The 21,436-nt window shown below is 45.1% G+C and overlaps 1 protein-coding gene and 1 pseudogene across 1 annotated transcript in view; both read left to right on the top strand.

Moving 5' to 3' along the window:
• Positions 1 to 21,436, top strand: part of PPM1E (protein phosphatase, Mg2+/Mn2+ dependent 1E) — a 213,451-nt gene that overhangs the window by 106,017 nt on the left and 85,998 nt on the right. The gene's annotated exons all lie outside the window — the stretch shown is intronic.
• Positions 7,085 to 7,203, top strand: LOC122908160 (annotated as a pseudogene).

The raw sequence follows: 21,436 nt of genomic DNA, 5'->3' as shown, positions 1-21,436 counted from the left end.
GACTTTTTTTCCTTGGGAGTTTTTTGATTACTGGTTCAATTTCATTGCTGGTAATCAATATGTTCAAGTTTTTCTGTTTTTTTTTTTCTGTTTCAATTTTAGTAAGTTATGTTTCTAGGAATTTATCAATTTCTTATAGGTTACCCAATTTGTTGGCATATAATTTTTCATAATACTCTCTTATAATTGTATTCCTGTGGTGTTGGTTGTTATTCTCTTTCATTTGTGATTTTGTTTATTTGAGTCCTCTTTGTGTGTGTGTGTTTTGATGAATCCCAATTTTGTTGATACTTTCAAAGAACCACCTCCTGGTTTCATTGATCTGTTCTGTTGTTTTTTTGTTTTGTTTTGTTTTGTTTTAGTTTCTCTACATTTATTTCTGCTCTAATTTTTATTATTCCCTTCCTACTGCTGGTTTTAGGTATTGTTTGTTCCTCTTTTTCTAGCTCCTTTAGGTGTGTGTAAGGTTAAGTTGTTTGAGACTTTCCTTGCTTCTTGAAGTAGGCTTGTTTTGCTATTAACTTCCCTCTTCTAACTGTTTTTGTTGCATCCCAAAGATTTTGGATTGTTGTGTCTTCATTTTCATCTGTTTCAATGTACTTTTTCATTTATTCTTTGATTTCTTGGTTGACCTTTCATTGTTCAGTAGCATGTTATTTAACCTCCATGTATTTGTGCTTTTTCCAGAATTTTTCATGTGGTTGATTTCTAGTTTCATAATATTGGGTCAAAAAAGATGTTTGGTATGACTTTGATCTTTTTGAATTTGTTCAGACTTGTTTGGTGGCCCAATATGTGAACTATTCTGGAGAATGTTCTGTGTGCACTTGAAAAGAATGTGTGTTCTGCTATTTTAGGATGGAATGTTCTGAATATATCTGTTAAATCCATCTGGTCCTGTGTCATTCAAAGCCACTATTTCCTTGTTGATTTTGTTCAGATGATTTGTCCCTTGATATAAGTGTGGTGTTAAAATCCCCTACTATTATTGTATTACTTTTGATTAATTACTTTATGTTTGTTATTAACTGTTTTATGTATTTGGGTGCTCCCCTATTGGGTGCATAAATACTTAGAATTATTATATCTTCTTTTTGGATTGTCCCCTTTATTGTTATATAGTGTCCTTCTTTGTCTTTTGTTACAGTCTTTGTTTTAAAGTCTATTTTGTCCAGTATAAGTATTGCTGCTCTGGTTTTATTATATAGTGTCCTTCTTTGTCTTTTGTTACAGTCTTTGTTTTAAAGTCTATTTTTGTCCATTATGAGTATTGCTGTTCTGGAGAAATGTTTCTCCATCCCCTCACTTTCAATCTGCAGGTGTCGTTAGGTCTGAAATATGTCTTTTGTAGGCAGCATATAGATAGATCTTGTTTTCTCATTAAACACTTTGTAAATTTAAATATTGGTAGGAAATAATATTTCTTCTTTCCTGGGTATCAGTTTCCAATGTTAGGGTCCGTGATCAAAGGAACGAGACTGATACAAAGCGAAAGTCAAGCAAAACTTTATTTCGCGCCAAGCATCAGGAATCAAACTACCGGTCAGAGCTACCTCTTACGAAAAGGCGGCGCTCGGGGCCGCCGCCGGAGGGCGCAGGCGGCGGCGCTCGGGGCCGCCGCCGGAGGGCGCAGGCGGCGGCGCTCGGGGCCGCCGCCGGAGGGCGCAGGCGGCGGCGCTCGGGGCCGCCGCCGGAGGCTGCAGGCGGCGGCGCTCGGGGCCGCCGCCGGAGGCTGCAGGCGGCGGCGCTCGGGGCCGCCGCCGGAGGCTGCAGGCGGCGGCGCTCGGGGCCGCCGCCGGAGGGTGCAGGCGGCGGCGCTCGGGGCCGCCGCCGGAGGGTGCAGGCGGCGGCGCTCGGGGCCGCCGCCGGAGGCTGCAGGCGGCGGCGCTCGGGGCCGCCGCCGGAGGGTGCAGGCGGCGGCGCTCGAGGCCGCCGCCGGAGGCTGCAGGCGACGGCGCTCGGGGCCGCCCCGGAGGGTGGAGGCTGCAGGCGGCGGCGCTCGGGGCCGCCGCCAGAGGCTGCAGGCGGCGGCGCTCGGGGCCGCCGCCGGAGGGTGCAGCTTCCAGCCTCCGGCGGCGAGCACCGCCGCCTGCAGCTTCCAGCCTCCAGCCCCGAGCCATCGCCTGCAGCCTCCGGCGCCTGTCACGCGGGAGACCGGGGTTCGATTCCCCGACGGGGAGCCAAATGTAAGGGTCTGCCCCTCCCAGAGGAACTTGCTTGTGGACCCTGAATGTAAGGGTGGGGCAGACTGCGTGGAGACATCCAATCAGTAAGCCGTATGTATATCCACTGGGAAGGTTGAAATTCAATTGGCCACCTGTGTAGGGGCGGGGCTCAACCACCCCCATAAAGGTTGCTCTGCCAGGCTGCCAAAGGGGGGGGGCTCCTGCAGGAGAGCCTCGGGCTCCTGCAGGAGAGCCGGGGCTCCTGCAGGAGGGCCGGGGGCTGCTGCAGGAGAGCAGCGGCTGCTACAGGAGGGATGAAGTCGGCGGAGAGCGGTGAAGTCGGCGGAGAGCGGTGAAGTCGGCGGAGAGCGGTGAAGTCGGCGGAGAGCGGTGAAGTCGGCGGAGAGCGGAGAAGTCAGCGGAGAGCGGTGAAGTGGAGCGGAGAGCGGTGGAAGTCGCAGAAGAGCAGGGGAGTCAACGGTGTATAGAAGAGCTGTAACAGCTCTTGTAAGAGCTATAACCGCGTTTGGCGGTCCAGCCTCCACCCTCCGGGGCGGCCCCGAGCGCCGTCGCCTGCGCCCTCCGGCGGCGGCCCCGAGCGCCGCCGCCTGCGCCCTCCGGCGGCGGCCCCGAGCGCCGCCGCCTGCGCCCTCCGGCGGCGGCCCCGAGCGCCGCCGCCTGCGCCCTCCGGCGGCGGCCCCGAGCACCGTCGCCTGCAGCTTCCAGCCTCCGGCCTCGAGCGCCGCCACCTGCAGCTTCCAGCCTCCGGCGGCGGCCCCGAGCACCGTCGCCTGCAGCTTCCAGCCTCCGGCCTCGAGCGCCGCCACCTGCAGCTTCCAGCCTCCGGCGGCGGCCCCGAGCACCGTAGCCTGTAGCTTCCAGCCTCCGGCCCCGAGCGCCGCCGCCTGCAGCCTCCAGCCTCCGGCGGCCCAGCAGTCCAGTCGTCTGCGGTCCAGTTGTCAGCGGTCCCTCGACGCCTGCGGTCCTGAGACATCTGCGGTCCAGTTGCCAGCGGTCCCTCGACGCCTGCGGTCCTGAGACATCTGCGGTCCAGTTGTCAGCGGTCCCTCGACGCCTGCGGTCCTGAGACATCTGCGGTCCAGTTGTCAGCGTTCCCTCGACGCCTGCGGTCCTGAGACATCTGCGGTCCAGTTGTCAGCGGTCCCTCGACGCCTGCGGTCCTGATGCCTACAGACCCTAGAGGCCAGCAGTCGGTCCTGACACCTGCAGCCCCTAGATGCCAGCAGTCTGGAGGCATAAGCAGCCCTGAGATGCCAACGGCCCCTAGACACCAGCAGCCTCCCTGCAAAATGCCTCGCCACCCCGAACCACAAGTGGCCTTGTCCGCAGTGGTGGCTTCCTCCGGGTGGAAGCCTGGTCAGAGTAGCATCGTGGGGAGCAGAGTCTGTGTCATCTGGGTTGTCCTCCTTGTCATTGTTGCTTCTTCGTCATTGGGAGTGGCCTCATCCAGGAAATGGTCTTGTCCAGAACAGCCTCTTCTTGGGAGCGGCCTTGTCCGGGGAGAAACTTCATTGAGCAGTGGCCTTGTCTTGGGAGTGGCCTCTTCTTGGGAACGGCTCCAATCATGGAGCGGCCTCATCTGTGGAGCAGCAACGTCATCTAGAGCAGCCTTGTCCAGAGTGGCCTTCTTGGAAGTGACCTTGTTGGGTTCATCGTCACCGCCTTTTCGTAAGAGGTAGCTCTGACCGGTAGTTTGATTCCTGATGCTTGGCGCGAAATAAAGTTTTGCTTGACTTTCGCTTTGTATCAGTCTCGTTCCTTTGATCACGGACCCTAACATTTGGGGGCTCGTCCGGGATCAAACGACGAGAACTGAGCCAGCATCAGAATTTTTAAGAAAAGCCTCCGGAGGTATTGGGTTTCGAGGTATTGGGTTTCGAGGTATTGGGTTTCGAGGCATTGGGTTTCGAAGTATTGGGTTCCGAGGTATTGGGATCCTATCCGTCTGTCTGGTTGGAGCTCCAGGGTATAGCCCACCGGGGAGAAGCTGGACGCAGCCATGCTCCCCAGGGCTGGAGTGGATGCGGGGACGCCCCATCCCTCTGCTGATAGATCGACAGGGGGTTCTAGTCCCCCTGGGCGGTCGGGGGGTTCGAGTCCCCCTGCGTGGTCGGGGGTTCGAGTCCCCCTGGGCGGTCGGGGGGTTCGAGTCCCCCTGCGCCGTCGTGGGGGTTCAAGTCCCCCTGGGCGGTCGGGGGTTCGAGTCCCCTGCCTTCCCTTTGACAGTTGAGGGGTTCAAGTCCCCTTAGACGGTTGGGGATAAAGATAGCCCCCACCAGTGGCAAGCTCTGGGTAAATTAAAAGTGCATAGAAATCAATGCACTCCATAAATTTGGTCAGGAGGACAAAGAGAAAAATCCGATTAGGAAATCCATTGAGCTATACAAAAACAAAAACAACACACCAAAGCTTATGGAATGCCATTAAAACAGTACTTAAAGGGAAATTATAGCAGTAAGCACCTGTTTTAAAGGATGAAGTTAAACTTCTACCTCATACAATATACAGAATTTTAAAAGGATCAGAAACCTATATTGTACTCTATAAGGCAACCGATATATGCTATAATATCGATGACCCTTGAAAACATTAGGCCAAATTAAAGAAGCCAGTGATAAAAGACTGCATGTATGATCCTGTTTATATGTGAAATGTCCAGAAAACTCAGATCTATAGGAAAAGGAAGTAAATTAATAATTACTTAAGATAGGTTGCCAAGAGATGGGAGTGACCAATGTTTGAATGGGGTTTCATTTAGGATGGTGAAAATGTCCAGAACTTGATTGGACACAATTCATACTTTTAAAGTATACATTTCAATAAACCATTTAAAGGTTATAGGAACTCTAAAGGAACAACAAATAGAAAGGTAAATAACAAGATAATAGGGGAATATGAAAAAGCTCATGGAGCTCAGGAAAGGAAGTCCCCCCCCCCTTCCAGCAGCAGGCTCTGGACGAGGGCCACTGGGGTTGTGGTTATTTGTTTGTTTTTGTCTTTTTGTTGTCTATTGTGTTTTGTTATGGTTGAAGGAATGTGGCAAGCAGAGAGTAAGGGGACGCTAGCTTTCATCTCTCTGTTCCTCATAATAGATGTGGGGCTTCTCCCTCACTCATTTTGTGTGTTAAGGGCTATAACGAGCTACCTAGAGTTAGTCAAATGCCGGGTTAAGGTGTCCAATGCTGACGCTCATTAGAGCCGGGCATGGAAAATAAGTGCCTAGTGGGCCACTTTTGGTAAGCAGAACTGGTACTGTGGGATGAACCAACCTCGAGACAGAGACTTTAAGGAATATTCCCAAGCAGCTGCCGAAACTTCTTTTGTTTCGGGGAATTCCTTGCCTTCTCTGGCCCGACGTGGACTGCCTGGCCCCTCCCCCTTGCTGGCAGGGAAAGCATGGCATCTGAAGTGGAATAGGCCCAGGTGGAACATGAGGTCTGTTGGCGAAGGGATGGCTGGGCTGATGGTTAACTGTCTGTTTCAAGGGTTTAATGAGTAATTGTTAAAGTGGCTTCCGAAGTCTCTGATAACCTGAAACTGTGAAGGGTTGCTTGAATGACAAATGGAGTTAAATTTGTTGGACATCTAGATCCTAACCAAATGGGATGAAATGCTAGGGCGCTGTTTGCTGGTACTGGGTTTGTACTTTTGAAATCTGCTGGTGAACACATTCTGTGCTTAACTGATTGATAAATTTGCCATCTAAAGAATTCTGTTGTAACAACTCACCATTGGTTTATATTTAGTCTTAAGTAGAGGTTAAGGTATTTCTAAGAGTACAAAATTCTGTTAAGTGTAATTAAGACTGATGGAAATGAGAAAAGCAACTCTGTATGTAAAAAGTAGGAGATATGTAAAAGAGAGATAAACAGCCCTAAGGCCACTGTCAGAGCTAAATCCATTCGTAAAAGAATGGAAGGGGAGACTGATCACCTCCCATTAGCCAGGGATACCAAAAGGGGAGGATGTCCAACCTGTTTGAATCTGGAAAATGCCTGACTGTGTGAATGTATCTCTATGGCTCCACCGCTTCCACTATGGAGTCTGAATGGACTGCACCCTAAATCTTGCAGGGCTTCATATGGCATAACGGTCATCTACTCAATGGAGTAGCCCAGTCCAGGGTTTATACAGACAGACCTTAAATAAGAGGCTCCTAAGTTCCCACGAGGGACACGAGCAGGACAGCATACAGGGACAGCCCTGCTCTAATGGCAGAGCAGATCACAGCTGTTCTCTCTGGGCTCCTCCACCCAGAATCTGAGAGATGGAACAGGGGAAATTCTGTGCAATGAATTTGGACTCTGCTTAGCACCTCTGTGTTGGCTCTCAGCCCTAGAAAAACGAGAGCCTGAGGGTCCACTTTGAGTCTAGGAAGCCATCTTCCAAGAGGAAGAAAACTCTCTGAAGCTCCGTGAGCTGCTCGTCCCTCTTCTCTGATGTCTGGACTCGATGGGTCACACAAGGGCCTATGGGAGGAGCTCGGGAGTCAAGGCTTCAAATCTTGGCCATCGGAGGCTGCCAGGGACCTGACCCGATTGATACACATGCAGCTGCTGGCACATTTCTGAATATGCTGGCTCTCTGCAGCCTCTGCATCTTTGAACAACATGTCCATCTGTCTGAAACATCATTCTGTTCCAAGCACTTAGAAACCCTCCACTACCTCCTCCTTTGTACAGAATGGGTATGACCACAAGGCATCAGTAGCCCAAGAAGGCCGGGGGCCAATGTAACTATGAACGAGAGAGATATGGTAGCTAACCAAGCCTGGACAAATTAAGGTAACAGTAGGGTATGAGAAAGTTCAGCTTCCTCCAGCAAGGGGAGGACGGTTCCATGTTATATAGGGTGTCACGTACACTCATCTGAGAATATCGGGTAAGAACCTTATGATTGTCTACGGCCATACCACCCTGAAGGCGCCAGATCTCGTCTGATCTTGGAAGCTAAGAAGGGTCGGGCCTGGTTAGTACTTGGATGGAAGACTGCCAGGGAATACCGGTTGCTTTTGCTTTGCTCTCCAAGAGGGAATTTCTTGGGACGGTGGGCTACTGCAGGCTGTGGATGCTACCTTCACGGAGATGGCACAACCTCTCTACGAACTGGCTAAGGGAGGACTCACTATGGTAGAGTGTGGACAGCTGAGGCAGAAGGAGCATTTCGGGAATTACAAAGAGCCTTACTGTGTGCCCCAGCATTGGTCATCCCAGATGTTACCAAGCCCTTCCACTTGTATGTGAAGGCAGGGCTGACTAAAGAAGTTTTGACTCAGACTCTAGGGTATGGTGAAGGCCAGTGGTCTATCTTAGCAAGAAACTAGATCCAGTAGCAGCTGGGTTCCCCCTTTGCTTCTGCATAATTGCTGCCATGGCCCTCCTAGTCAAGGATGCATGCAAATTGACTCTGGGTCAAAATCTCATATTGACCACCACCCACGTTATCAAGGGCCTTCTCCGGACTCCACCAGACCGATGGATGACGAACGCCCGGGTAACGGGGTATCAGGCCCTTCTCCTCAATGAACCAAAAGTGGCCTTCCGACCCCCAGCAGTGCTAAATCCAGCCACACTGCTGCCAGAAGAGCTAGCTGACCACACGACTGTGGGGAGGTCTTAACCCAAGTCACAGGAATAAGGCCGGATCTCAGAGACACTCCCCTCCCGGATGCGGAAATGACTCTGTTCACAGAAGGGAGTAGTTACATGGTCAGTGGAAAAGAGGTATGCGGGGGCTGCAATGGTTTCTCCTGGGCAGAGACTCTGGATGTAAGCCCTGCCACATAGGATCTCGTGGAAAAGCAAAGCTGATTGCATTCACCAAGGCACTACAGATGGCCGAGGCCACAGGCACTAACTGGAAACTACAGTGTGCCTACTGGCCCCAGAGCTCTGAGCAAGGAGAATGAACCAGACTCTCGAAAAGACCTTGACAAAGTTAATTCTGGAGGCTGGCGGTGGATAGAAAATCTCCTTCATTTTACTCTCAGGGCACGATGTAATAAACAAGGTGACCCCATTTAAAATAATGTTTGGGAGCTCTGTCCTAGGTTACAGGAGGTTTCCCTAGCAGAAATGACTGATCAGTCTATACCCCAGTCACTGCAGGCATTACAGTCTGTCTTAAAAAGAAGGGATCCAAACTGCCTATACTGGAACAGAGATGGTGGAACCACATCCTTACCAACCCAGGGACTTGGTTTGGATACGTCGCTATCAAGTGGGGAATTTGGAGCCTCGTTGGAAGGGACCATTTACTGTTATCCTAACCACCCCCACGGCAGTAAAAGTGGAAGGCATCAGGGCCTGGGTTCATGCGGGTCATGTCAAACGAGCTGAGAGTAAGGATGACCTCCAGAAATAGGAAATGCAGCCAAAAGACCCTGCTGACCATAGACTAAGACTAAAGAAACTGTGAGTGTATTGTTGCTATACTAAAGAAAATTGGGGCGATAAAATGTTAGTCTTATATGTTCAATATAAGGTAGAACCATCTGAAAAGTCAAGGATTTGACTAATCTCCAAAGAAAAGGGGGGAATGTAAGGGTCTGCCCCTCCCAGAGGAACTTGCTTGTGGACCCTGAATGTAAGGGTGGGGCAGACTGCGTGGAGACATCCAATCAGTAAGCCGTATGTATATCCACTGGGAAGGTTGAAATTCAATTGGCCACCTGTGTAGGGGCGGGGCTCAACCACCCCCATAAAGGTTGCTCTGCCAGGCTGCCAAAGGGGGGGGGCTCCTGCAGGAGAGCCTCGGGCTCCTGCAGGAGAGCCGGGGCTCCTGCAGGAGGGCCGGGGGCTGCTGCAGGAGAGCAGCGGCTGCTACAGGAGGGATGAAGTCGGCGGAGAGCGGTGAAGTCGGCGGAGAGCGGTGAAGTCGGCGGAGAGCGGTGAAGTCGGCGGAGAGCGGTGAAGTCGGCGGAGAGCGGAGAAGTCAGCGGAGAGCGGTGAAGTGGAGCGGAGAGCGGTGGAAGTCGCAGAAGAGCAGGGGAGTCAACGGTGTATAGAAGAGCTGTAACAGCTCTTGTAAGAGCTATAACCGCGTTTGGCGGTCCAGCCTCCACCCTCCGGGGCGGCCCCGAGCGCCGTCGCCTGCGCCCTCCGGCGGCGGCCCCGAGCGCCGCCGCCTGCGCCCTCCGGCGGCGGCCCCGAGCGCCGCCGCCTGCGCCCTCCGGCGGCGGCCCCGAGCGCCGCCGCCTGCGCCCTCCGGCGGCGGCCCCGAGCACCGTCGCCTGCAGCTTCCAGCCTCCGGCCTCGAGCGCCGCCACCTGCAGCTTCCAGCCTCCGGCGGCGGCCCCGAGCACCGTCGCCTGCAGCTTCCAGCCTCCGGCCTCGAGCGCCGCCACCTGCAGCTTCCAGCCTCCGGCGGCGGCCCCGAGCACCGTAGCCTGTAGCTTCCAGCCTCCGGCCCCGAGCGCCGCCGCCTGCAGCCTCCAGCCTCCGGCGGCCCAGCAGTCCAGTCGTCTGCGGTCCAGTTGTCAGCGGTCCCTCGACGCCTGCGGTCCTGAGACATCTGCGGTCCAGTTGCCAGCGGTCCCTCGACGCCTGCGGTCCTGAGACATCTGCGGTCCAGTTGTCAGCGGTCCCTCGACGCCTGCGGTCCTGAGACATCTGCGGTCCAGTTGTCAGCGTTCCCTCGACGCCTGCGGTCCTGAGACATCTGCGGTCCAGTTGTCAGCGGTCCCTCGACGCCTGCGGTCCTGATGCCTACAGACCCTAGAGGCCAGCAGTCGGTCCTGACACCTGCAGCCCCTAGATGCCAGCAGTCTGGAGGCATAAGCAGCCCTGAGATGCCAACGGCCCCTAGACACCAGCAGCCTCCCTGCAAAATGCCTCGCCACCCCGAACCACAAGTGGCCTTGTCCGCAGTGGTGGCTTCCTCCGGGTGGAAGCCTGGTCAGAGTAGCATCGTGGGGAGCAGAGTCTGTGTCATCTGGGTTGTCCTCCTTGTCATTGTTGCTTCTTCGTCATTGGGAGTGGCCTCATCCAGGAAATGGTCTTGTCCAGAACAGCCTCTTCTTGGGAGCGGCCTTGTCCGGGGAGAAACTTCATTGAGCAGTGGCCTTGTCTTGGGAGTGGCCTCTTCTTGGGAACGGCTCCAATCATGGAGCGGCCTCATCTGTGGAGCAGCAACGTCATCTAGAGCAGCCTTGTCCAGAGTGGCCTTCTTGGAAGTGACCTTGTTGGGTTCATCGTCACCGCCTTTTCGTAAGAGGTAGCTCTGACCGGTAGTTTGATTCCTGATGCTTGGCGCGAAATAAAGTTTTGCTTGACTTTCGCTTTGTATCAGTCTCGTTCCTTTGATCACGGACCCTAACATCCATAACTGCAGTTACCAAAGAGCTGATTCTCTTCACACAAATATATATTAAGTATTTAAGATTAGACCTAAAGGAGTTCAGAAGGATCTGGCCACATATGAGGTATGTGGGTGAAAAGGTCCAGAAACAAGGGTAAAAGCTCTTGAGGTAATAGAGAGCTGCTATGGCAGTTGAAGCTTTGTAGATGAGGAAGAAGGTAACCACATATAGAGCTGGAGAAGTTAGGCAGGAGTCAAATCAGACCCTCATAGGCCTTTGTTACTTCTATATGGAGTTTGAATTTTTTTTTTTTTTAAAAGCAAGGAAGTAACATGATCTGTTTTACCATTTAAGAGATCAACTCCAGCTGCTATGTGAAGAAAGGACTATAATTCTAGCAAAAAGTTTTAAGAATTATGTATAAATTAGGACCTTAAAATTCAAATTGTCAACTCTATAGGTGAATACCTGGCTTCTATTCTGAAGCTCTTTAGTAAAATTTCCTCGAATAGCACATAGTAGATATTTAAAAAAAAAAAGATAGGAACACCTTGGGGCTCAGTGGGTTAAAGCCTCTGCCTTCGGCTCAGGTCATGATCCCAGGATCCTGGGGTTAACCCCCATGTTGGGCTCCCTGCTCAGCAGGGGAGTCTGCTTCTCCCTCTCCCTCTGCCCTTGCTTGTGTGCTCTCTCTCACTCACTCTTTTTCTCAAATAAATAAAATCTTTAAAAAAAACTGTATTTTATATAAAAGTAATAAAGCATGAATAGATAAAGCTAAAGTACCCTTTATCTTCTCCCCCCATCTTTTTCTCATTCCCTTCTTTGTTTGTAAAAGGCAACCTTTTATGAATATGGTGTATATCCTTCTAACTCATAAAATGAATATTTCAAAAACAATAGAACTGCCTTCACCTTAGCTGATTAAAAATAAAAAGAGAGAAGTTCTGAAAGACTGCTCTGTAGAGATGAACTTGAGAAACAACATTGTTCATCGAGTAGCTCAATAACTACATAGTATATGTGTTAAGTAACATATGCTTTTGGGACACCTAGGAAGCTTAGTTGTTTAAGTGTCCAACTCTTGATTTTGACTCAGGTTATGATCTCTGGGTGGTGAGATTGAGCCCCACATTAGGGTCTCTGCACGGAGTCTGCTTGTGATTCTCTTAATCTCCCTTTTCCTCTCTCCCTATAATAAATAAATCTTTAAAAAATAATATATGCTCCTTGTATTGATATTAATTTGCCTAATTAGCAGCAGGCAACTTTTTAAAAAACGTTGGGGAGGGCCCTGGGTGGCACAGTGGGTAAGCCTCTGCCTTCGGTTCAGGTCATGATCTCAGGGTCCTGGGATCCAGCCCCACATGGGCTCTCTGCTCAGCAGGGAGTCTGCTTCCCCACCCCCTCTCTGCCTGCCTCTCTGCCTACTTGTGATCTCTGTCAGTCAAATGAATAAATAAAATCTTAAAAAAAAAAAAGTTGGGGAAAAGAACCCATGCAAGAGAGCAGGATTTCATTCTGCACAGCAAAGGCAACAATCCACAAAACTAAAAGGCAATCTACAATCTACAATCTGCTGTGTCTCTCTTTGTCAAATAAATAAATAAAAATCTAAAAAAAAAAAAAAACCACTCTTGCGATTTTCATCGACAATCCCAGTTGACTGAACAAAGAACTGTATTTAGTACCTTTTTTGGAAGTTGCTGTAATTAAGTCTGTTTTAGTTCTAATCATTACTAACACCATGGATAGTACAAGGAAGAGGGAAAATACAGCTCATCAAAGAAAAGACCCATGAGATAAGATACAGCCAGTTTGAATCCTAATGAAAAATTCCTAGGGTGACAGCACATCTGTACTGTCATTAATGAGAGTTGTTGTACAACGGCCTTATCTGAAGAGAGGAACTCCATGGAGTACTCATTACTTTACATCTCTTCAAAGAAAAAAAAGTTTGTTTTACAGTTGTTGTTATACCTTGTTAAACTGCATAATGAGTACCATAGTTTGTGATTTAAATGTATCATGTCTTTTCTGCACTGCCCAGACAGGAGTCCATATAGCATTGTTCTGGGTTCCATACATGACTTAAAGAGAAACTTTCACAATGCTCAGAGCCCTTAATGTCCTGCATGTGAGGGAGAATGTCTTCAAATTCCTTGCAGCTGGAGCCCACTTAAGTGGCACAAACCTAAATTTCCAAATGGAACTGTACATCTTCAAGAGGAAAAGTGATGGCATATATATCATAAATCTGAAGAGAACCTAGAAGAAGCTTCTGCTGGCAGGTCATGCCATTGTTGCTGCTGAAAACCTGACTAATGTCATGTCCTGTCATCCTGGAATACTGGCCAGCAAGCTGGAGTTTGCTGCTTGTACTGGAGCCACTGCTGTTGCTGGCCACTTCATTTCCGGAACCTTCACTGATCAGATGCAGGCAGCTTTCTGGGAGCCACAACTTCTGGTGGTTACTGATCCTGTGGCTCACCCCCAGTCACCACAGAGATTATGTTAATATGCCCACCGTTGCTCTGTGTAAGACTCTCCTCTGTGTTATATGGACATTGCCATCTCTTACAACAAGGGAGCTCACACAGTGGGTCTGAGGTGGTGGATGCTGGTCAGGGAAGGTCTATGCATGTGTGGCAGTTTCCCGTGAACACCCAGTGGAGGTCTTGCTTGATCTGTGTCAAGAAATCCTGAAGAGATTGAAGAAGAGTAGGCCACGGCTGAAAAGGCTGTGACCAAGGAGGAATTTCAGGGTGAATAGACTGCTCCTGGACTTGGAAGCAGCTGACTGCTCTCAACTTAATGTCATAGACTGATCTGAAGGTGAGAGGTGCCGTCACTGCCTTCATAGCAGTTCCCTACTGAAGACTGGAGTACTCAGAGTGATTTGCAGCTACCACTGTTCAGGCCACTAACTGGGTAACAACCACTGAGAGTGGTCTTAAGCTGCTCTTCCAGACTCTTAAACAAAAATGGAAATAATGTTGATGGAAAATAAGCAGTTTTTAAAAGTTGGAAAAAATGTATTATGGACATGAGTTTTTATTTTCCTTCAAAGATTTTGTTTTTGCCTTTGGGAAGCACTCAAAATGCTGTTCATTTAGTAGTAGGTATATTGGTAGTTTGTAGCATGTCCTATAAGATTTCATCTCTAAGAACACAGGGTGTCTGGTTGGCTCAGTCAGTAGTAGAGCATGAGACTCAATATCAAGGTTGTGAGTTTGAAGCCCCACATTGAGCATGGAACCTACTTTAAAAAATTTCATCTCCAAAAATAAAAATGTTATATTTATGTACAGATATAAGATTTGTATAAGATAAAATTTCTACCATCTTGACTGATTTTTTTTAAAGGAATTTTTTTTTAAGATTTTACTTATTTATTTGACACACAGAGAGAGATCACAAGTAGGCAGAGAGGGAGGGGGAAGCAGGCTTCCCACTGAGTAGAGAGCCCAACTCGGGGCTTGATAATAGGACCCTGAGATCATGACCTGAGACGAAGGCAGAGGCCCAACCCACTGAGCCACTCAGGTGCCCCAAGGAATATTGTTCTTATTATCCTTAACTTTTTAATTGAATTTTAGAACATTTTCCTTGCATTTATAGACAAAAGTCTGTGGTCTTCATTTTATCAGAAAATTAGGAAACATTTTTCTATATTTAATTGCCATGTTGCTTTCAGTTTTTGGCTTTCCTGCAGATAACCAAAATGTCAGTCAGTCAGGGAATTCTGTAATCTGAGAGTGATATTTTGGAATCTGCTATAATGGTACAGTGATATATTTCTTGATCTTTTCACAGAAAATTGTGAAATACTGGCAAGCTAAAAATATTTATTTATTCATGGTAGGCTACTCTTATTTCTAGTCTTCTTCCTGAAATGTAAGGAATTAAAGTTTAAACTTTTACTTATAGAGTAAGTCAGAAACTGATACCTAATCAAAGGAAGATAATTAAGACATTATAATGATAAAGAAAGCTGAAGAGTTTGTAAAATTATTAGATGTTTTAACAAAGTGGATGGTTAATATATATCTCCAAAATGAAATTTGTGCATATTGAATTAAATGACTACTTAATATTTCTAAAATCTATGGTATTTGCATTTAAGATATTTTAAATAGATACAATGTGTTTTGCCTTTTAAAATTTACAATACAGTAAAAATTGCATAACCAATACAAGTAGCCTTGGCACTTCATTAGGGAATGTGAAGTTTTTTTCTTTTTTTAAAAGATTTTATTTTATTTTTTATTTTTAAAATTTAAACTTACTTAATATATAGTATATTATTAGTTTCAGAGGTAGAGTTCAGTGTTTCATCAGTTTTATACAACACCCAGTGCTCATTACATTATGTGTCCTCTTTAATACCCATCACCCAGTTACTTCATCCCTTCCCCCTACATCCCCTCCAGTATTTACTTATTTGAGAAAGAGAGCGAGAGGAGAAGGAGCAGAGGGGGAGGAAAAGGGAAGGGGAAAGAATCTCAAGAAGACTCCATGTAGAGCCCCAAAGCAGGGCTCAGTCCCATGACCTTGAGATGATGATCTGAGCCAAAGGCAAGAATCAATCGCTAAATAGTAAGCCACGCATGTACCCTACTTTTTTCTCATTGTTAATGAAAAAGATGAGATTTTCCTAAAGGAAAAGAAAAATGAGTAAATTCTCTTATTTAATTTCTAGTTTTCAAAGGATAAATAGCTGGGTCATGTGTTACATTTCTAAACTTACCACTTCCCCACCAAAGAGATAAATACATCATCACAGTGATTTATAGACTGCTGGGAGTTCTCCATTCTATGTTATAGAAAACCTCAATGTTTGAACAAATCATATTTTAAAAGTTTGTTTTGAAATTTATTTTAGGATTTTTTAAAAAATTATTTGTGTCAGAAAGAGAGAGAAACAGAGTGAGCACAAGCAGGGGGAGCAGCAGGCAGAGGTAGAAGCAGGCTCCCTGCTGAGCAGGGAGCCCTATATGGAGCTCACTCCCAGGACCCTAGGATCATGATCTGGATGAAAAGCAGGTGATTAACTGACTGAGACACCCAGGCACCAGTATCCCAAAATAAATTCGCTTTTTAGAAAATTTCGGCTTCAACTTTATCCCTGCACACATTTTCTGTACTCTTGGACTTAAATGCAAGGTTAGTGTTTTCTTAGTTAACAGGATCAGGAATATGAAAGTTCCCGCAGAATTTTAGACCAAAGTGTAAACATAAGAACTTTGCCAGAATATAGAGCAGTGAGAGTTTGTGGTAAAAAAAAAAAAAAAAAAAGTTTTTTAGATTATTTATTTATTTATGCGCGCGCGCACGAGAGAGAGAGAGAGAGAGAGAGAGAGAGAACGCACGCAAGCACATGAACAGGGTTGGGGGCAGCAGGAGAGAGAGAAGCAGACTCCCCACTGAGCAGGAAGCCCAACCCAGGTGGTCCAGTAGGAAAGAACCTGACGCTGTCTCCTGAGCATGTAACCTTTTGGCTAGAATCAGACTTCTTAAAGGTGTAATTGTAGAGAGAATATTTCTCTAGAGATTCTGTTGTGAAAGAGTAGTCTCTTTTTTTTCCCCCTAAGTTGGTGATAGTCTACTGTTTTGGCTATTAAACATATGTATGTAATATATAAAGGTATTTATTTTACTTTTGTAGATTTTATTGTCTTAAGTACTTTGGAGGTGACTTTAATGTACTCAACAAGTAGAATATTACATAGCAAGTAAAATTATTATTATTTAGTCTTGTTTTGTTTTTGAGATTCTAATTAAGGAAAATGTTCCTCATTTCCTAAGTATTATATCAAACCTTTTTTATTTTCCTTTCACTTCTTCCCCTTCTTTCCTCTCTTTAAAATGACACAAATGGGGCTTAGTTGATGGAGCATGTGACTCTTTCTCGGGATTGTGAATTTGAGTACTACATTAGGTATAGAGATTGCCTAAAAATAAAATTTTAAAAAATTACACAAATGTAATATATGAAGACATTTTCATTGTAAAAAAAATTTTAATGGTAATATATATGTATATAATAAAAAGCAAAATACTCCCTTTCCTTTTTTCTCCCCAATTCACTCCCCTATCTAGAAATTACCATTTTGATGTTTCATTCCACATCTTTTTTTGTGTATATTTACATACTATTTTAGATATGGAGGATTTTAAGATTATATATATATATATTTTTTTTTTAGTTTTTTTTCCAATTTATTTATTTTCAGAAAAACAGTATTCATTATTTTTTCACCACACCCAGTGCTCCATGCAAGCCCTGCCCTCTATAATACCCACCACCTGGTACCCCAACCTCCCACCACCCCCGCCACTTCAAACCCCTCAGATTGTTTTTCAGAGTCCATAGTCTCTCATGGTTCACCTCCCCTTCCAATTTACCCAAAAGCACATACCCTCCCCAATGTCCATAACCCTACCCCCCTTCTCCCAACCCCCCTCCCCCCAGCAACCCACAGTTTGTTTCGTGAGATTAAGAGTCACTTATGGAGGTTCCTCAAAATGTTGAAAATAGAACTGCCCTATGACCCAGCAATTGCACTACTGGGTATTTACCCTAAAGATACAAACGTAGTGATCCAAAGGGGCACGTGCACCCGAATGTTTATAGCAGCAATGTCCACAATAGCCAAACTATGGAAAGAACCTAGATGTTCATCAACAGATGAATGGATAAAGAAGATGTGGTATATATACACAATGGAATACTATGCAGCCATCCAAAGAAACGAAATCTTGCCATTTGTGACAACATGGATGGAACTAGAGCGTATCATGCTTAGCGAAATAAGTCAAGCGGAGAAAGACAACTATCATATGATCTCCCTGATATGAGGAAGTGGTGATGCAACATGGGGGCTTAAGTGGGTAGGAGAAGAATCCATGAAACAAGATGGGATAGGGAGGGAGACAAACCATAAGTGACTCTTAATCTCACGAGATTATATTTTTAAGTAATCTCTACACCCACCAGTGTAGAGTTCAAACCCCACAGCTCTGAGATCAAGAGTCACATGATCCACTGACTGTTTTATATATAGAAGGATATGGTGTTGTGTTTCCCCCTCTTTTATGTAAATGGGGTCATACCAACTGGGTTTTTAGTAGCTTACATGACTTTTCACTTAATGATTCATTATGGTGATCTTTTTGGATTAGTGCTACCATAACCACTTCATAGTGTTCCATAGAGGTTTATTTAACCATACTATATTGATTGGACATTCAGAGTTTTTGTCTGTCAACAAAATTTTCAGATTTTTGTTTTTGTCTTATTTTCTTTCTCTTCTTTCCTCTCAACTAAGTTTGAGAATTTCAACTTTATCTTCCTCTTAGATTTCAGTTTTTGCTATTACATTTTTAATTTATAGAAGTTCCTTTTTGTATTTATTCCTTTTTTCTTATTGAGTTATAATTGACCTATGGCATTGTATCAGTGAAGAAAACAGGTGAATATATAGGGCGGGGGGAGAAAGAGAGAGAGAAACAAACTATCAGAGACTCTTAACAGTAGAGAACAAACAGAGTTGATTGGGGGAAGGTGGGTAAGGGATGGGATAGATGGGTGACAGGGATTAAGGAGGGCCCTTTTTAATGAGCCCTGGGTATCATATGTAAGTGACAAATCATTAAATTCTACTCATAAAACCTATTAGACTGTATGTTAATGAGCTAGAATTTTTTTTTAAAGATTTTATTTTTTTATTTATTTATTTGACAGAGAGAGAGATCACAAGTAGGCAGAGAGGCAGGCAGAGAGAGAAGAAGGGAAGCAGGCTCCCTGCCGAGCAGAGAGCCCGATGTGGGGCTCGATCCCAGGACCCCGAGATCATGACCTGAGCCGAAGGCAGTGGCTTAACCCACTGAGCCACCCAGGCGCCCAATGATCTAGAATTTAAATAAAATTTGAGGAAGAAAAAAATCCAGAAAGGCCCTATTGTATTAGTTTTAGGTGTAAAATATAATAATTTTATATTTGTATATTTTGCAGAATGATTACCATAAAAAAATCTAGTTAACATCCATCACCATACATAGTTACAAATTTGTTTCCTTGTGTGAGAACTTTAAAGATTTATTCTCCTACATTTTAAATATACAATATAGTATTAATAATTATAGTCACCATATATCCTCACAACATACTTGTTTTATAAGTAGGTGTTCGTACCTTTTGACCATCTTAATTCATTATGCTCACCCCTTGCCTCCGGCAGCTGCCAATCTGGTTTCTGTGTCTTTGAATTTGGATTTTTTTGGTGGGTGCAAGGGTGGTTAGATACCACACATAAGTGAGATTATATGGTATTTGTCTTTCTCTGTCTAACTTATGTCACTTAGCATAATACTGTGAAGGTTCATCCATGTCATTGCAAATGGAAAGATTTCTCTTTTTTTTTTTTTTGTTGAATATTTTCCTGTGTGTGTGTGTATATCACATCATCTTTATCCATTGTCAGTGAACACTTAGGTTGCTTCAGTGTCTTGGCTATTATAAATAATGCTGCAGTGAGTTTGGGGGTGCATGTATCTTTTTTGAGTTAGTGTTTTTGTTTCATTTAGATGACTACCTGGAAGTGTAATTGCTGGATCATGTGGTATTTCTATTTTTAATATTTTAGGGAAACTTCATACTATTTTCTGTACTGGTTGCACCAGTTATCTTTTCTCAACATCCTTGTGAATACTTGTTATTTCTTGTCTTTTTAATAATAGCCGTTCTGACAGTTGTGAAATTAAATCTCATTGTGGTTTTAATTTGCATTTCCCTGATGATTAGTGATGTTGAGCACCTTTTTTTTTTTTTTTTAAGATTTTATTCATTTGACAGAGATCACAAGTAGGCAGAGAGGCAGGCAGGGAGAGAGGATGAAGCAGGCTCTGCACGGAGCAGAGAACCCGATGTGGGGCTCGATCCCAGGATACCGGGACCAGGACTCGAGCTGAAGGCAGAGGCTTTAACCCACTGAGCGACCCAGGCGCCCCTATTGAGCACCTTTTCATTTACCTACCTGACATCTGTATGTCTTATTCAGAAAAACATTTATTCAGAACCTCTTCTTACTTTTAAAATCGGAGTTTTTTTTTTTTCTGTTGAGTTGTATAAGTTCTATATATACATTTTGGATATTGGCCTCTTATCATATATATGATTTGCAGGTATTTTCTCCTATTCAGTAGGTTGGCTTTTCATTTTGTTAATGGTTTCCTTTATAGTGCAGAAGCTTTTTAGTTTGATGTAGTCCTGCTTGTTTATTTTTGCTTTTGTTGCCTTTGTTGTCAAGTCTAAAAAATTATCACTGGGACTGATGTCAAGGAACTTATTGCCTATGTTTTCTAATAGGAAATATGATTTCAGGTCTTACATTCAAATCTTTAATCCATTTTGATGGATTAAAGAGTTAGTTTTTATATACTGTGTAAGATGGTGTCCAGGTGCATTCTTTTGCATGTGGCTGTCCAGTTGGCCCAACACCATTTATTGAAGAGACAGTTCTTTCTCCATTGTATATTCTTGCCTTCTTTTTTGCAAATTAATTGGCCATATATGTGTGGGCTTAGTTCTGGACTTTCTATCCAGGTTTATTGATCTTTATGTGTGTTTTTATGTAGGTACCATACTGTTTTGATTATTATTGTATTATAATTTGAAATGAGAGCACATGATTACTCCAGCTTTGTTCTTCTTTATCAAGCTTTCTTTGGCGATTTGGGCTCTTTTGTGGTTCCATACAAATGTTGTAATTGTTCTATTTCTGTGAAAAATGCCATTGGAATTTGATAAGGATTGCATTGAATCTGTAGATTGCATCTGTAGATTGAGTCTGTAGATTGCACTGAATCTGTAGATTGCTTTTGGTAGTGTGGACATTTTAACAATATTAATCCAGTCCATGAGGGTGGAAATCCTTCCACTTATTTGTGTTTTCTTCAACTTCTTTTATCAATACTTACATTTTTTAGTATACAGGTTTTTTAGCTCCTTGGTTACATTTATTTCTGGGTATTTTATTCTTTTTGATACAATTGTAAAAGCCATTTAAAAAATTTTAAAGATTATATTTATTTATTTGACAGAGAGAGACATAGCAAGAGAGGGAACACAAGCAGGGGGCATGAGAGAGGGAGAAGCAAGCTTCCTACTGAGCGGGGAGCCTGATTTGGGGCTTGACCCCAGGAATCAGGGACGGTGACCTGAGCCAGACACTTTATGACTGAGCCACCCAGGCGCCCCTAAAAGGCATTTAAAAAAATTTTTCTGATAGTTCTTTGTTAGTATATAAAAATCAACAGATTTTTGTGTATTGATTTTGTATCTTGCAACTGTACTGAATTCATTATTAGGTCTAACAGTTTTTAATGGAATCTTTAGGGTTTCTTACACAGAAGATCATGTCATCTCCAAATAATTTTATTTTTTTAAATTTGGGTACTTTTAATTTCTTTTTTTCTTGCTTAACTGCTCTGACTCACACTCAGTATCACGTTGAATAAAGATTAGGGGGTCTGACTGGCTCAGTAGGAGTGTGCGCCTCTTGATCTCTGGGTTACCTTGCATGTAGAAATTACTTTAAAAAAATCCTTAAAAATGGTGAGGAGACTGAGGCTTGGAAAGAATTAGTAAGTTACTTAAGTTAACACAACAGGTCTAGGATCCTAAAGGAGGTTGCTTGACCCCAAGTCCACGCTGTTTCTACTACTGCATACTACTTCAGGTCCCCTTATGAGGACTGCAAAGCCCTTTGAGTAAAAGACCCCTCCCATGTCAGGTAGGAAGACTGTACTTAGTCAGCCTTTATACCATATAGTGCAGAGTGCCTTTGCCCACTTTATGTTATTAGAGCTTGTAAGTAGCCCCTCATCTGTGAGAACTGGCATGCTTTTCTTCCTGATCTTAACAGAGAAGTTTTTACCAGGCTTTCAC

This window comes from Neovison vison, chromosome 5 (assembly GCF_020171115.1).
Source record: "Neovison vison isolate M4711 chromosome 5, ASM_NN_V1, whole genome shotgun sequence".
In the NCBI taxonomy this organism is placed as follows: domain Eukaryota; kingdom Metazoa; phylum Chordata; class Mammalia; order Carnivora; family Mustelidae; genus Neogale; species Neogale vison.
Note: the sequence above shows the minus strand (reverse complement) of the source record. Positions and strands in the feature narration are given on the sequence as shown.